The sequence below is a fragment of the Electrophorus electricus genome, chromosome 13 (assembly GCF_041902795.1).
Source record: "Electrophorus electricus isolate QZ-2024a chromosome 13, ASM4190279v1, whole genome shotgun sequence".
In the NCBI taxonomy this organism is placed as follows: Eukaryota; Metazoa; Chordata; class Actinopteri; order Gymnotiformes; family Gymnotidae; genus Electrophorus; species Electrophorus electricus.
This window is the reverse complement of record NC_137509.1, coordinates 18,869,195-18,885,373: the sequence shown is the minus strand read 5'-3', so window position 1 is coordinate 18,885,373 and position 16,179 is coordinate 18,869,195. Positions and strand designations below refer to the sequence as shown.

The 16,179-nt window shown below is 36.1% G+C and overlaps 12 pseudogenes; all 12 read right to left on the bottom strand.

The window, feature by feature from the left end:
• Window positions 1-174: 174 nt before the first annotated feature.
• LOC145649619 (5S ribosomal RNA) lies at window positions 175-293 on the bottom strand (annotated as a pseudogene).
• A 1,104-nt stretch (window positions 294-1,397) lies between these two features.
• On the bottom strand, window positions 1,398-1,516 carry LOC145645695 (5S ribosomal RNA; annotated as a pseudogene).
• Window positions 1,517-2,621: 1,105 nt separating this feature from the next.
• On the bottom strand, window positions 2,622-2,740 carry LOC145644079 (5S ribosomal RNA; annotated as a pseudogene).
• Window positions 2,741-3,955: 1,215 nt separating this feature from the next.
• Window positions 3,956-4,074, bottom strand: LOC145645684 (5S ribosomal RNA; annotated as a pseudogene).
• Window positions 4,075-5,617: 1,543 nt separating this feature from the next.
• LOC145645673 (5S ribosomal RNA) lies at window positions 5,618-5,736 on the bottom strand (annotated as a pseudogene).
• A 1,105-nt stretch (window positions 5,737-6,841) lies between these two features.
• Window positions 6,842-6,960, bottom strand: LOC145644078 (5S ribosomal RNA; annotated as a pseudogene).
• Window positions 6,961-8,175: 1,215 nt separating this feature from the next.
• On the bottom strand, window positions 8,176-8,294 carry LOC145645662 (5S ribosomal RNA; annotated as a pseudogene).
• A 1,105-nt stretch (window positions 8,295-9,399) lies between these two features.
• LOC145648598 (5S ribosomal RNA) lies at window positions 9,400-9,518 on the bottom strand (annotated as a pseudogene).
• A 1,544-nt stretch (window positions 9,519-11,062) lies between these two features.
• LOC145645651 (5S ribosomal RNA) lies at window positions 11,063-11,181 on the bottom strand (annotated as a pseudogene).
• Window positions 11,182-12,724: 1,543 nt separating this feature from the next.
• Window positions 12,725-12,843, bottom strand: LOC145649618 (5S ribosomal RNA; annotated as a pseudogene).
• Window positions 12,844-13,947: 1,104 nt separating this feature from the next.
• On the bottom strand, window positions 13,948-14,066 carry LOC145645639 (5S ribosomal RNA; annotated as a pseudogene).
• Window positions 14,067-15,171: 1,105 nt separating this feature from the next.
• LOC145648597 (5S ribosomal RNA) lies at window positions 15,172-15,290 on the bottom strand (annotated as a pseudogene).
• Window positions 15,291-16,179: the final 889 nt, after the last annotated feature.

The window sequence follows — 16,179 nt, the reverse complement described above, 5'->3', positions numbered from 1 at the left end:
GGAATCACTGCACTTCACATTCAGGCATGTGAGTTGGAGAGTAAATGAAAGTGATGCAAAAAAAACTTATAGCATCTGCTATTCCCAGGTGCTAACAGATAGTTTTTTTTATTAATCACTGCACTTCACATTTGAGCATGTCAGCTTGAAAGTAAATTAAAGTGATGCAAGAAAAGCTTACAGCACCTGGTATTCCTAGGTAGGGTCCCACCTCAGTACTATTCAGGCCCAAACTTGCTTAGCTTCCAAGGTCAGAGGAGATTGGGCATTCTCAAGCTGGTGTGGCCGTAAGCCTTAAACGCTTACTCAAATTGCCTAATCATAGCAAATATGATCAAAGACCAATCTGACAATTTTTTTTATTAATCCCTGCACTTGACATTCTAGAATGTTATCTTGAATGTAATTAAATGATGCAATAAAAGCTTACAATACGGAGCTGGTATACGGAGGCACTAATTATTCACTGTACTTCAAATTTGAACATGATAGCTTGAACATAAATTAAAGGGATGCAAACAATCTTACAGCACCTGCTATTCCCTGGTACTAAAATATTTCTATTTAATCTGTACACTTCACATACAAGCTTGTCAGTTGCAGATTAAAGTAAAGTGATGCAACAAAAACTTACAGCATCTGCTATTCCCAGGTGCTAACTGATAGTTTTTTTAATTAATCACTGCATTTCACATCCTAGCATGTCATCTTGACAGTTAATTAAAGTGATGCAAGAGAAGCTTACAGCATCTCCTAGTCCAATGTGCTAACATATAGTTTTTTGATGAATCACTGCACTTCACATTCAGGCATGTGAGTTGGAGAGTAAATGAAAGTGATGCAAAAAAAACTTACAGCATCTGCTATTCCCAGGTGCTAACAGATAGTTTGAGTTAATTATTCACTGCACTTCAAATTTGAACATGATAGCTTGAACATAAATTAAAGGGATGCAATACAATCTTACAGCACCTGCTATTCCCTGGTACTAAAATATTTCTATTTAATCTGTACACTTCACATACAAGCTTGTCAGTTGCAGATTAAAGTAAAGTGATGCAACAAAAACTTACAGCATTTGCTATTCCCAGGTGCTAACAGATAGTTTTTTTAATTAATCACTGCACTTCACATCCTAGCATGTCATCTTGAAAGTAAATTAAAGTGATGCAAGAGAAGCTTACAGCATCTCGTAGTCCAAGGTGCTAACAGATAGATTTTTGAGGAATCACTGCACTTCACATTCAGGCATGTGAGTTGGAGAGTAAATGAAAGTGATGCAAAAAAAACTTACAGCATCTGCTATTCCCAGGTGCTAACAGATAGTTTTTTTATTAATCACTGCACTTCACATTTGTGCATGTCAGCTTGAAAGTAAATTAAAGTGATGCAAGAAAAGCTTACAGCACCTGGTATTCCTAGGTAGGGTCCCACCTCAGTACTATTCAGGCCCAAACTTGCTTAGCTTCCAAGGTCAGATGAGATTGGGCGTTCTCAAGCTGGTGTGGCCGTAAGCCTTAAACACTTACTCAAATTGCCTAATCATAGCAAATATGATCAAAGACCAATCTGACAATTTTTTTTATTAATCCCTGCACTTGACATTCTAGAATGTTATCTTGAATGTAATTAAATGATGCAATAAAAGCTTACAATACGGAGCTGGTATACGGAGGCACTAATTATTCACTGTACTTCAAATTTGAACATGATAGCTTGAACATAAATTAAAGGGATGCAAACAATCTTACAGCACCTGCTATTCCCTGGTACTAAAATATTTCAATTTAATCTGTACACTTCACATACAAGCTTGTCAGTTGCAGATTAAAGTAAAGTGATGCAACAAAAACTTACAGCATCTGCTATTCCCAGGTGCTAACAGATAGTTTTTTTAATTAATCACTGCATTTCACATCCTAGCATGTCATCTTGACAGTTAATTAAATTGATGCAAGAGAAGCTTACAGCATCTCGTAGTCCAATGTGCTAACATATAGTTTTTTGATGAATCACCGCACTTCACATTCAGGCATGTGAGTTGGAGAGTAAATGAAAGTGATGCAAAAAAAACTTACAGCATCTGCTATTCCCAGGTGCTAACAGATAGTTTGAGTTAATTATTCACTGCACTTCAAATTTGAACATGATAGCTTGAACATAAATTAAAGGGATGCAATACAATCTTACAGCACCTGCTATTCCCTGGTACTAAAATATTTCTATTTAATCTGTACACTTCACATACAAGCTTGTCAGTTGCAGATTAAAGTAAAGTGATGCAACAAAAACTTACAGCATTTGCTATTCCCAGGTGCTAACAGATAGTTTTTTTAATTAATCACTGCACTTCACATCCTAGCATGTCATCTTGAAAGTAAATTAAAGTGATGCAAGAGAAGCTTACAGCATCTCATAGTCCAAGGTGCTAACAGATAGATTTTTGAGGAATCACTGCACTTCACATTCAGGCATGTGAGTTGGAGAGTAAATGAAAGTGATGCAAAAAAAACTTACAGCATCTGCTATTCCCAGGTGCTAACAGATAGTTTTTTTTATTAATCACTGCACTTCACATTTGAGCATGTCAGCTTGAAAGTAAATTAAAGTGATGCAAGAAAAGCTTACAGCACCTGGTATTCCTAGGTAGGGTCCCACCTCAGTACTATTCAGGCCCAAACTTGCTTAGCTTCCAAGGTCAGAGGAGATTGGGCGTTCTCAAGCTGGAGTGGCAGAAAGCCTTAAACGCTTACTCAAATTGCCTAATCATAGCAAATATGATCAAAGACCAATCTGACAATTTTTTTTATTAATCCCTGCACTTGACATTCTAGAATGTTATCTTGAATGTAATTAAATGATGCAATAAAAGCTTACAATACGGAGCTGGTATACGGAGGCACTAATTATTCACTGTACTTCAAATTTGAACATGATAGCTTGAACATAAATTAAAGGGATGCAAACAATCTTACAGCACCTGCTATTCCCTGGTACTAAAATATTTCTATTTAATCTGTACACTTCACATACAAGCTTGTCAGTTGCAGATTAAAGTAAAGTGATGCAACAAAAACTTACAGCATCTGCTATTCCCAGGTGCTAACAGATAGTTTTTTTAATTAATCACTGCATTTCACATCCTAGCATGTCATCTTGACAGTTAATTAAAGTGATGCAAGAGAAGCTTACAGCATCTCCTAGTCCAATGTGCTAACATATAGTTTTTTGATGAATCACTGCACTTCACATTCAGGCATGTGAGTTGGAGAGTAAATGAAAGTGATGCAAAAAAAACTTACAGCATCTGCTATTCCCAGGTGCTAACAGATAGTTTGAGTTAATTATTCACTGCACTTCAAATTTGAACATGATAGCTTGAACATAAATTAAAGGGATGCAATACAATCTTAGAGCACCTGCTATTCCCTGGTACTAAAATATTTCTATTTAATCTGTACACTTCACATACAAGCTTGTCAGTTGCAGATTAAAGTAAAGTGATGCAACAAAAACTTACAGCATTTGCTATTCCCAGGTGCTAACAGATAGTTTTTTTAATTAATCACTGCACTTCACATCCTAGCATGTCATCTTGAAAGTAAATTAAAGTGATGCAAGAGAAGCTTACAGCATCTCGTAGTCCAAGGTGCTAACAGATAGATTTTTGAGGAATCACTGCACTTCTCATTCAGGCATGTGAGTTGGAGAGTAAATGAAAGTGATGCAAAAAAAACTTACAGCATCTGCTATTCCCAGGTGCTAACAGATAGTTTTTTTATTAATCACTGCACTTCACATTTGTGCATGTCAGCTTGAAAGTAAATTAAAGTGATGCAAGAAAAGCTTACAGCATCTCGTAGTCCAAGGTGCTAACAGATAGTTTTTTTTATTAATCACTGCACTTCACATTTGAGCATGTCAGCTTGAAAGTAAATTAAAGTGATGCAAGAAAAGCTTACAGCACCTGGTATTCCTAGGTAGGGTCCCACCTCAGTACTATTCAGGCCCAAACTTGCTTAGCTTCCAAGGTCAGATGAGATTGGGCGTTCTCAAGCTGGTGTGGCCGTAAGCCTTAAGCACTTACTCAAATTGCCTAATCATAGCAAATATGATCAAAGACCAATCTGACAATTTTTTTTATTAATCCCTGCACTTGACATTCTAGAATGTTATCTTGAATGTAATTAAATGATGCAATAAAAGCTTACAATACGGAGCTGGTATACGGAGGCACTAATTATTCACTGTACTTCAAATTTGAACATGATAGCTTGAACATAAATTAAAGGGATGCAAACAATCTTACAGCACCTGCTATTCCCTGGTACTAAAATATTTCTATTTAATCTGTACACTTCACATACAAGCTTGTCAGTTGCAGATTAAAGTAAAGTGATGCAACAAAAACTTACAGCATCTGCTATTCCCAGGTGCTAACAGATAGTTTTTTTAATTAATCACTGCATTTCACATCCTAGCATGTCATCTTGACAGTTAATTAAAGTGATGCAAGAGAAGCTTACAGCATCTCGTAGTCCAATGTGCTAACATATAGTTTTTTGATGAATCACTGCACTTCACATTCAGGCATGTGAGTTGGAGAGTAAATGAAAGTGATGCAAAAAAAACTTACAGCATCTGCTATTCCCAGGTGCTAACAGATAGTTTGAGTTAATTATTCACTGCACTTCAAATTTGAACATGATAGCTTGAACATAAATTAAAGGGATGCAATACAATCTTACAGCACCTGCTATTCCCTGGTACTAAAATATTTCTATTTAATCTGTACACTTCACATACAAGCTTGTCAGTTGCAGATTAAAGTAAAGTGATGCAACAAAAACTTACAGCATTTGCTATTCCCAGGTGCTAACAGATAGTTTTTTTAATTAATCACTGCACTTCACATCCTAGCATGTCATCTTGAAAGTAAATTAAAGTGATGCAAGAGAAGCTTACAGCATCTCCTAGTCCAATGTGCTAACATATAGTTTTTTGATGAATCACTGCACTTCACATTCAGGCATGTGAGTTGGAGAGTAAATGAAAGTGATGCAAAAAAAACTTACAGCATCTGCTATTCCCAGGTGCTAACAGATAGTTTGAGTTAATTATTCACTGCACTTCAAATTTGAACATGATAGCTTGAACATAAATTAAAGGGATGCAATACAATCTTACAGCACCTGCTATTCCCTGGTACTAAAATATTTCTATTTAATCTGTACACTTCACATACAAGCTTGTCAGTTGCAGATTAAAGTAAAGTGATGCAACAAAAACTTACAGCATTTGCTATTCCCAGGTGCTAACAGATAGTTTTTTTAATTAATCACTGCACTTCACATCCTAGCATGTCATCTTGAAAGTAAATTAAAGTGATGCAAGAGAAGCTTACAGCATCTCGTAGTCCAAGGTGCTAACAGATAGATTTTTGAGGAATCACTGCACTTCACATTCAGGCATGTGAGTTGGAGAGTAAATGAAAGTGATGCAAAAAAAACTTACAGCATCTGCTATTCCCAGGTGCTAACAGATAGTTTTTTTATTAATCACTGCACTTCACATTTGTGCATGTCAGCTTGAAAGTAAATTAAAGTGATGCAAGAAAAGCTTACAGCACCTGGTATTCCTAGGTAGGGTCCCACCTCAGTACTATTCAGGCCCAAACTTGCTTAGCTTCCAAGGTCAGATGAGATTGGGCGTTCTCAAGCTGGTGTGGCCGTAAGCCTTAAACACTTACTCAAATTGCCTAATCATAGCAAATATGATCAAAGACCAATCTGACAATTTTTTTTATTAATCCCTGCACTTGACATTCTAGAATGTTATCTTGAATGTAATTAAATGATGCAATAAAAGCTTACAATACGGAGCTGGTATACGGAGGCACTAATTATTCACTGTACTTCAAATTTGAACATGATAGCTTGAACATAAATTAAAGGGATGCAAACAATCTTACAGCACCTGCTATTCCCTGGTACTAAAATATTTCAATTTAATCTGTACACTTCACATACAAGCTTGTCAGTTGCAGATTAAAGTAAAGTGATGCAACAAAAACTTACAGCATCTGCTATTCCCAGGTGCTAACAGATAGTTTTTTTAATTAATCACTGCATTTCACATCCTAGCATGTCATCTTGACAGTTAATTAAATTGATGCAAGAGAAGCTTACAGCATCTCGTAGTCCAATGTGCTAACATATAGTTTTTTGATGAATCACCGCACTTCACATTCAGGCATGTGAGTTGGAGAGTAAATGAAAGTGATGCAAAAAAAACTTACAGCATCTGCTATTCCCAGGTGCTAACAGATAGTTTGAGTTAATTATTCACTGCACTTCAAATTTGAACATGATAGCTTGAACATAAATTAAAGGGATGCAATACAATCTTACAGCACCTGCTATTCCCTGGTACTAAAATATTTCTATTTAATCTGTACACTTCACATACAAGCTTGTCAGTTGCAGATTAAAGTAAAGTGATGCAACAAAAACTTACAGCATTTGCTATTCCCAGGTGCTAACAGATAGTTTTTTTAATTAATCACTGCACTTCACATCCTAGCATGTCATCTTGAAAGTAAATTAAAGTGATGCAAGAGAAGCTTACAGCATCTCATAGTCCAAGGTGCTAACAGATAGATTTTTGAGGAATCACTGCACTTCACATTCAGGCATGTGAGTTGGAGAGTAAATGAAAGTGATGCAAAAAAAACTTACAGCATCTGCTATTCCCAGGTGCTAACAGATAGTTTTTTTTATTAATCACTGCACTTCACATTTGAGCATGTCAGCTTGAAAGTAAATTAAAGTGATGCAAGAAAAGCTTACAGCACCTGGTATTCCTAGGTAGGGTCCCACCTCAGTACTATTCAGGCCCAAACTTGCTTAGCTTCCAAGGTCAGAGGAGATTGGGCGTTCTCAAGCTGGAGTGGCAGAAAGCCTTAAACGCTTACTCAAATTGCCTAATCATAGCAAATATGATCAAAGACCAATCTGACAATTTTTTTTATTAATCCCTGCACTTGACATTCTAGAATGTTATCTTGAATGTAATTAAATGATGCAATAAAAGCTTACAATACGGAGCTGGTATACGGAGGCACTAATTATTCACTGTACTTCAAATTTGAACATGATAGCTTGAACATAAATTAAAGGGATGCAAACAATCTTACAGCACCTGCTATTCCCTGGTACTAAAATATTTCTATTTAATCTGTACACTTCACATACAAGCTTGTCAGTTGCAGATTAAAGTAAAGTGATGCAACAAAAACTTACAGCATCTGCTATTCCCAGGTGCTAACAGATAGTTTTTTTAATTAATCACTGCATTTCACATCCTAGCATGTCATCTTGACAGTTAATTAAAGTGATGCAAGAGAAGCTTACAGCATCTCCTAGTCCAATGTGCTAACATATAGTTTTTTGATGAATCACTGCACTTCACATTCAGGCATGTGAGTTGGAGAGTAAATGAAAGTGATGCAAAAAAAACTTACAGCATCTGCTATTCCCAGGTGCTAACAGATAGTTTGAGTTAATTATTCACTGCACTTCAAATTTGAACATGATAGCTTGAACATAAATTAAAGGGATGCAATACAATCTTAGAGCACCTGCTATTCCCTGGTACTAAAATATTTCTATTTAATCTGTACACTTCACATACAAGCTTGTCAGTTGCAGATTAAAGTAAAGTGATGCAACAAAAACTTACAGCATTTGCTATTCCCAGGTGCTAACAGATAGTTTTTTTAATTAATCACTGCACTTCACATCCTAGCATGTCATCTTGAAAGTAAATTAAAGTGATGCAAGAGAAGCTTACAGCATCTCGTAGTCCAAGGTGCTAACAGATAGATTTTTGAGGAATCACTGCACTTCTCATTCAGGCATGTGAGTTGGAGAGTAAATGAAAGTGATGCAAAAAAAACTTACAGCATCTGCTATTCCCAGGTGCTAACAGATAGTTTTTTTATTAATCACTGCACTTCACATTTGTGCATGTCAGCTTGAAAGTAAATTAAAGTGATGCAAGAAAAGCTTACAGCATCTCGTAGTCCAAGGTGCTAACAGATAGTTTTTTTTATTAATCACTGCACTTCACATTTGAGCATGTCAGCTTGAAAGTAAATTAAAGTGATGCAAGAAAAGCTTACAGCACCTGGTATTCCTAGGTAGGGTCCCACCTCAGTACTATTCAGGCCCAAACTTGCTTAGCTTCCAAGGTCAGATGAGATTGGGCGTTCTCAAGCTGGTGTGGCCGTAAGCCTTAAGCACTTACTCAAATTGCCTAATCATAGCAAATATGATCAAAGACCAATCTGACAATTTTTTTTATTAATCCCTGCACTTGACATTCTAGAATGTTATCTTGAATGTAATTAAATGATGCAATAAAAGCTTACAATACGGAGCTGGTATACGGAGGCACTAATTATTCACTGTACTTCAAATTTGAACATGATAGCTTGAACATAAATTAAAGGGATGCAAACAATCTTACAGCACCTGCTATTCCCTGGTACTAAAATATTTCTATTTAATCTGTACACTTCACATACAAGCTTGTCAGTTGCAGATTAAAGTAAAGTGATGCAACAAAAACTTACAGCATCTGCTATTCCCAGGTGCTAACAGATAGTTTTTTTAATTAATCACTGCATTTCACATCCTAGCATGTCATCTTGACAGTTAATTAAAGTGATGCAAGAGAAGCTTACAGCATCTCGTAGTCCAATGTGCTAACATATAGTTTTTTGATGAATCACTGCACTTCACATTCAGGCATGTGAGTTGGAGAGTAAATGAAAGTGATGCAAAAAAAACTTACAGCATCTGCTATTCCCAGGTGCTAACAGATAGTTTGAGTTAATTATTCACTGCACTTCAAATTTGAACATGATAGCTTGAACATAAATTAAAGGGATGCAATACAATCTTACAGCACCTGCTATTCCCTGGTACTAAAATATTTCTATTTAATCTGTACACTTCACATACAAGCTTGTCAGTTGCAGATTAAAGTAAAGTGATGCAACAAAAACTTACAGCATTTGCTATTCCCAGGTGCTAACAGATAGTTTTTTTAATTAATCACTGCACTTCACATCCTAGCATGTCATCTTGAAAGTAAATTAAAGTGATGCAAGAGAAGCTTACAGCATCTCGTAGTCCAAGGTGCTAACGGATAGATTTTTGAGGAATCACTGCACTTCACATTCAGGCATGTGAGTTGGAGAGTAAATGAAAGTGATGCAAAAAAAACTTACAGCATCTGCTATTCCCAGGTGCTAACAGATAGTTTTTTTTATTAATCACTGCACTTCACATTTGAGCATGTCAGCTTGAAAGTAAATTAAAGTGATGCAAGAAAAGCTTACAGCACCTGGTATTCCTAGGTAGGGTCCCACCTCAGTACTATTCAGGCCCAAACTTGCTTAGCTTCCAAGGTCAGAGGAGATTGGGCGTTCTCAAGCTGGTGTGGCCGTAAGCCTTAAACACTTACTCAAATTGCCTAATCATAGCAAATATGATCAAAGACCAATCTGACAATTTTTTTTATTAATCCCTGCACTTGACATTCTAGAATGTTATCTTGAATGTAATTAAATGATGCAATAAAAGCTTACAATACGGAGCTGGTATACGGAGGCACTAATTATTCACTGTACTTCAAATTTGAACATGATAGCTTGAACATAAATTAAAGGGATGCAAACAATCTTACAGCACCTGCTATTCCCTGGTACTAAAATATTTCTATTTAATCTGTACACTTCACATACAAGCTTGTCAGTTGCAGATTAAAGTAAAGTGATGCAACAAAAACTTACAGCATCTGCTATTACCAGGTGCTAACAGATAGTTTTTTTAATTAATCACTGCATTTCACATCCTAGCATGTCATCTTGACAATTAATTAAATTGATGCAAGAGAAGCTTACAGCATCTCGTAGTCCAATGTGCTAACATATAGTTTTTTGATGAATCACTGCACTTCACATTCAGGCATGTGAGTTGGAGAGTAAATGAAAGTGATGCAAAAAAAACTTACAGCATCTGCTATTCCCAGGTGCTAACAGATAGTTTGAGTTAATTATTCACTGCACTTCAAATTTGAACATGATAGCTTGAACATAAATTAAAGGGATGCAATACAATCTTACAGCACCTGCTATTCCCTGGTACTAAAATATTTCTATTTAATCTGTACACTTCACATACAAGCTTGTCAGTTGCAGATTAAAGTAAAGTGATGCAACAAAAACTTACAGCATCTGCTATTCCCAGGTGCTAACAGATAGTTTTTTTAATTAATCACTGCATTTCACATCCTAGCATGTCATCTTGACAGTAAATTAAAGTGATGCAAGAGAAGCTTACAGCATCTCGTAGTCCAAGGTGCTAACATATAGTTTTTTGATGAATCACTGCACTTCACATTCAGGCATGTGAGTTGGAGAGTAAATGAAAGTGATGCAAAAAAAACTTACAGCATCTGCTATTCCCAGGTGCTAACAGATAGTTTGAGTTAATTATTCACTGCACTTCAAATTTGAACATGATAGCTTGAACATAAATTAAAGGGATGCAATACAATCTTACAGCACCTGCTATTCCCTGGTACTAAAATATTTCTATTTAATCTGTACACTTCACATACAAGCTTGTCAGTTGCAGATTAAAGTAAAGTGATGCAACAAAAACTTACAGCATTTGCTATTCCCAGGTGCTAACAGATAGTTTTTTTAATTAATCACTGCACTTCACATCCTAGCATGTCATCTTGAAAGTAAATTAAAGTGATGCAAGAGAAGCTTACAGCATCTCGTAGTCCAAGGTGCTAACAGATAGATTTTTGAGGAATCACTGCACTTCACATTCAGGCATGTGAGTTGGAGAGTAAATGAAAGTGATGCAAAAAAAACTTACAGCATCTGCTATTCCCAGGTGCTAACAGATAGTTTTTTTTATTAATCACTGCACTTCACATTTGAGCATGTCAGCTTGAAAGTAAATTAAAGTGATGCAAGAAAAGCTTACAGCACCTGGTATTCCTAGGTAGGGTCCCACCTCAGTACTATTCAGGCCCAAACTTGCTTAGCTTCCAAGGTCAGATGAGATTGGGCGTTCTCAAGCTGGTGTGGCCGTAAGCCTTAAACACTTACTCAAATTGCCTAATCATAGCAAATATGATCAAAGACCAATCTGACAATTTTTTTTATTAATCCCTGCACTTGACATTCTAGAATGTTATCTTGAATGTAATTAAATGATGCAATAAAAGCTTACAATACGGAGCTGGTATACGGAGGCACTAATTATTCACTGTACTTCAAATTTGAACATGATAGCTTGAACATAAATTAAAGGGATGCAAACAATCTTACAGCACCTGCTATTCCCTGGTACTAAAATATTTCTATTGAATCTGTACACTTCACATACAAGCTTGTCAGTTGCAGATTAAAGTAAAGTGATGCAACAAAAACTTACAGCATCTGCTATTCCCAGGTGCTAACAGATAGTTTTTTTAATTAATCACTGCATTTCACATCCTAGCATGTCATCTTGACAGTTAATTAAAGTGATGCAAGAGAAGCTTACAGCATCTCGTAGTCCAATGTGCTAACATATAGTTTTTTGATGAATCACTGCACTTCACATTCAGGCATGTGAGTTGGAGAGTAAATGAAAGTGATGCAAAAAAAACTTACAGCATCTGCTATTCCCAGGTGCTAACAGATAGTTTGAGTTAATTATTCACTGCACTTCAAATTTGAACATGATAGCTTGAACATAAATTAAAGGGATGCAAACAATCTTACAGCACCTGCTATTCCCTGGTACTAAAATATTTCTATTTAATCTGTACACTTCACATACAAGCTTGTCAGTTGCAGATTAAAGTAAAGTGATGCAACAAAAACTTACAGCATTTGCTATTCCCAGGTGCTAACAGATAGTTTTTTTAATTAATCACTGCACTTCACATCCTAGCATGTCATCTTGAAAGTAAATTAAAGTGATGCAAGAGAAGCTTACAGCATCTCGTAGTCCAAGGTGCTAACAGATAGATTTTTGATGAATCACTGCACTTCACATTCAGGCATGTGAGTTGGAGAGTAAATGAAAGTGATGCAAAAAAAACTTACAGCATCTGCTATTCCCAGGTGCTAACAGATAGTTTGAGTTAATTATTCACTGCACTTCAAATTTGAACATGATAGCTTGAACATAAATTAAAGGGATGCAATACAATCTTACAGCACCTGCTATTCCCTGGTACTAAAATATTTCTATTTAATCTGTACACTTCACATACAAGCTTGTCAGTTGCAGATTAAAGTAAAGTGATGCAACAAAAACTTACAGCATTTGCTATTCCCAGGTGCTAACAGATAGTTTTTTTAATTAATCACTGCACTTCACATCCTAGCATGTCATCTTGAAAGTAAATTAAAGTGATGCAAGAGAAGCTTACAGCATCTCATAGTCCAAGGTGCTAACAGATAGATTTTTGAGGAATCACTGCACTTCACATTCAGGCATGTGAGTTGGAGAGTAAATGAAAGTGATGCAAAAAAAACTTATAGCATCTGCTATTCCCAGGTGCTAACAGATAGTTTTTTTTATTAATCACTGCACTTCACATTTGAGCATGTCAGCTTGAAAGTAAATTAAAGTGATGCAAGAAAAGCTTACAGCACCTGGTATTCCTAGGTAGGGTCCCACCTCAGTACTATTCAGGCCCAAACTTGCTTAGCTTCCAAGGTCAGAGGAGATTGGGCATTCTCAAGCTGGTGTGGCCGTAAGCCTTAAACGCTTACTCAAATTGCCTAATCATAGCAAATATGATCAAAGACCAATCTGACAATTTTTTTTATTAATCCCTGCACTTGACATTCTAGAATGTTATCTTGAATGTAATTAAATGATGCAATAAAAGCTTACAATACGGAGCTGGTATACGGAGGCACTAATTATTCACTGTACTTCAAATTTGAACATGATAGCTTGAACATAAATTAAAGGGATGCAAACAATCTTACAGCACCTGCTATTCCCTGGTACTAAAATATTTCTATTTAATCTGTACACTTCACATACAAGCTTGTCAGTTGCAGATTAAAGTAAAGTGATGCAACAAAAACTTACAGCATCTGCTATTCCCAGGTGCTAACAGATAGTTTTTTTAATTAATCACTGCATTTCACATCCTAGCATGTCATCTTGACAGTTAATTAAAGTGATGCAAGAGAAGCTTACAGCATCTCCTAGTCCAATGTGCTAACATATAGTTTTTTGATGAATCACTGCACTTCACATTCAGGCATGTGAGTTGGAGAGTAAATGAAAGTGATGCAAAAAAAACTTACAGCATCTGCTATTCCCAGGTGCTAACAGATAGTTTGAGTTAATTATTCACTGCACTTCAAATTTGAACATGATAGCTTGAACATAAATTAAAGGGATGCAATACAATCTTACAGCACCTGCTATTCCCTGGTACTAAAATATTTCTATTTAATCTGTACACTTCACATACAAGCTTGTCAGTTGCAGATTAAAGTAAAGTGATGCAACAAAAACTTACAGCATTTGCTATTCCCAGGTGCTAACAGATAGTTTTTTTAATTAATCACTGCACTTCACATCCTAGCATGTCATCTTGAAAGTAAATTAAAGTGATGCAAGAGAAGCTTACAGCATCTCGTAGTCCAAGGTGCTAACAGATAGATTTTTGAGGAATCACTGCACTTCACATTCAGGCATGTGAGTTGGAGAGTAAATGAAAGTGATGCAAAAAAAACTTACAGCATCTGCTATTCCCAGGTGCTAACAGATAGTTTTTTTATTAATCACTGCACTTCACATTTGTGCATGTCAGCTTGAAAGTAAATTAAAGTGATGCAAGAAAAGCTTACAGCACCTGGTATTCCTAGGTAGGGTCCCACCTCAGTACTATTCAGGCCCAAACTTGCTTAGCTTCCAAGGTCAGATGAGATTGGGCGTTCTCAAGCTGGTGTGGCCGTAAGCCTTAAACACTTACTCAAATTGCCTAATCATAGCAAATATGATCAAAGACCAATCTGACAATTTTTTTTATTAATCCCTGCACTTGACATTCTAGAATGTTATCTTGAATGTAATTAAATGATGCAATAAAAGCTTACAATACGGAGCTGGTATACGGAGGCACTAATTATTCACTGTACTTCAAATTTGAACATGATAGCTTGAACATAAATTAAAGGGATGCAAACAATCTTACAGCACCTGCTATTCCCTGGTACTAAAATATTTCAATTTAATCTGTACACTTCACATACAAGCTTGTCAGTTGCAGATTAAAGTAAAGTGATGCAACAAAAACTTACAACATCTGCTATTCCCAGGTGCTAACAGATAGTTTTTTTAATTAATCACTGCATTTCACATCCTAGCATGTCATCTTGACAGTTAATTAAATTGATGCAAGAGAAGCTTACAGCATCTCGTAGTCCAATGTGCTAACATATAGTTTTTTGATGAATCACCGCACTTCACATTCAGGCATGTGAGTTGGAGAGTAAATGAAAGTGATGCAAAAAAAACTTACAGCATCTGCTATTCCCAGGTGCTAACAGATAGTTTGAGTTAATTATTCACTGCACTTCAAATTTGAACATGATAGCTTGAACATAAATTAAAGGGATGCAATACAATCTTACAGCACCTGCTATTCCCTGGTACTAAAATATTTCTATTTAATCTGTACACTTCACATACAAGCTTGTCAGTTGCAGATTAAAGTAAAGTGATGCAACAAAAACTTACAGCATTTGCTATTCCCAGGTGCTAACAGATAGTTTTTTTAATTAATCACTGCACTTCACATCCTAGCATGTCATCTTGAAAGTAAATTAAAGTGATGCAAGAGAAGCTTACAGCATCTCATAGTCCAAGGTGCTAACAGATAGATTTTTGAGGAATCACTGCACTTCACATTCAGGCATGTGAGTTGGAGAGTAAATGAAAGTGATGCAAAAAAAACTTACAGCATCTGCTATTCCCAGGTGCTAACAGATAGTTTTTTTTATTAATCACTGCACTTCACATTTGAGCATGTCAGCTTGAAAGTAAATTAAAGTGATGCAAGAAAAGCTTACAGCACCTGGTATTCCTAGGTAGGGTCCCACCTCAGTACTATTCAGGCCCAAACTTGCTTAGCTTCCAAGGTCAGAGGAGATTGGGCGTTCTCAAGCTGGTGTGGCCGTAAGCCTTAAACACTTACTCAAATTGCCTAATCATAGCAAATATGATCAAAGACCAATCTGACAATTTTTTTTATTAATCCCTGCACTTGACATTCTAGAATGTTATCTTGAATGTAATTAAATGATGCAATAAAAGCTTACAATACGGAGCTGGTATACGGAGGCACTAATTATTCACTGTACTTCAAATTTGAACATGATAGCTTGAACATAAATTAAAGGGATGCAAACAATCTTACAGCACCTGCTATTCCCTGGTACTAAAATATTTCTATTTAATCTGTACACTTCACATACAAGCTTGTCAGTTGCAGATTAAAGTAAAGTGATGCAACAAAAACTTACAGCATCTGCTATTACCAGGTGCTAACAGATAGTTTTTTTAATTAATCACTGCATTTCACATCCTAGCATGTCATCTTGACAATTAATTAAATTGATGCAAGAGAAGCTTACAGCATCTCGTAGTCCAATGTGCTAACATATAGTTTTTTGATGAATCACTGCACTTCACATTCAGGCATGTGAGTTGGAGAGTAAATGAAAGTGATGCAAAAAAAACTTACAGCATCTGCTATTCCCAGGTGCTAACAGATAGTTTGAGTTAATTATTCACTGCACTTCAAATTTGAACATGATAGCTTGAACATAAATTAAAGGGATGCAATACAATCTTACAGCACCTGCTATTCCCTGGTACTAAAATATTTCTATTTAATCTGTACACTTCACATACAAGCTTGTCAGTTGCAGATTAAAGTAAAGTGATGCAACAAAAACTTACAGCATCTGCTATTCCCAGGTGCTAACAGATAGTTTTTTTAATTAATCACTGCATTTCACATCCTAGCATGTCATCTTGACAGTAAATTAAAGTGATGCAAGAGAAGCTT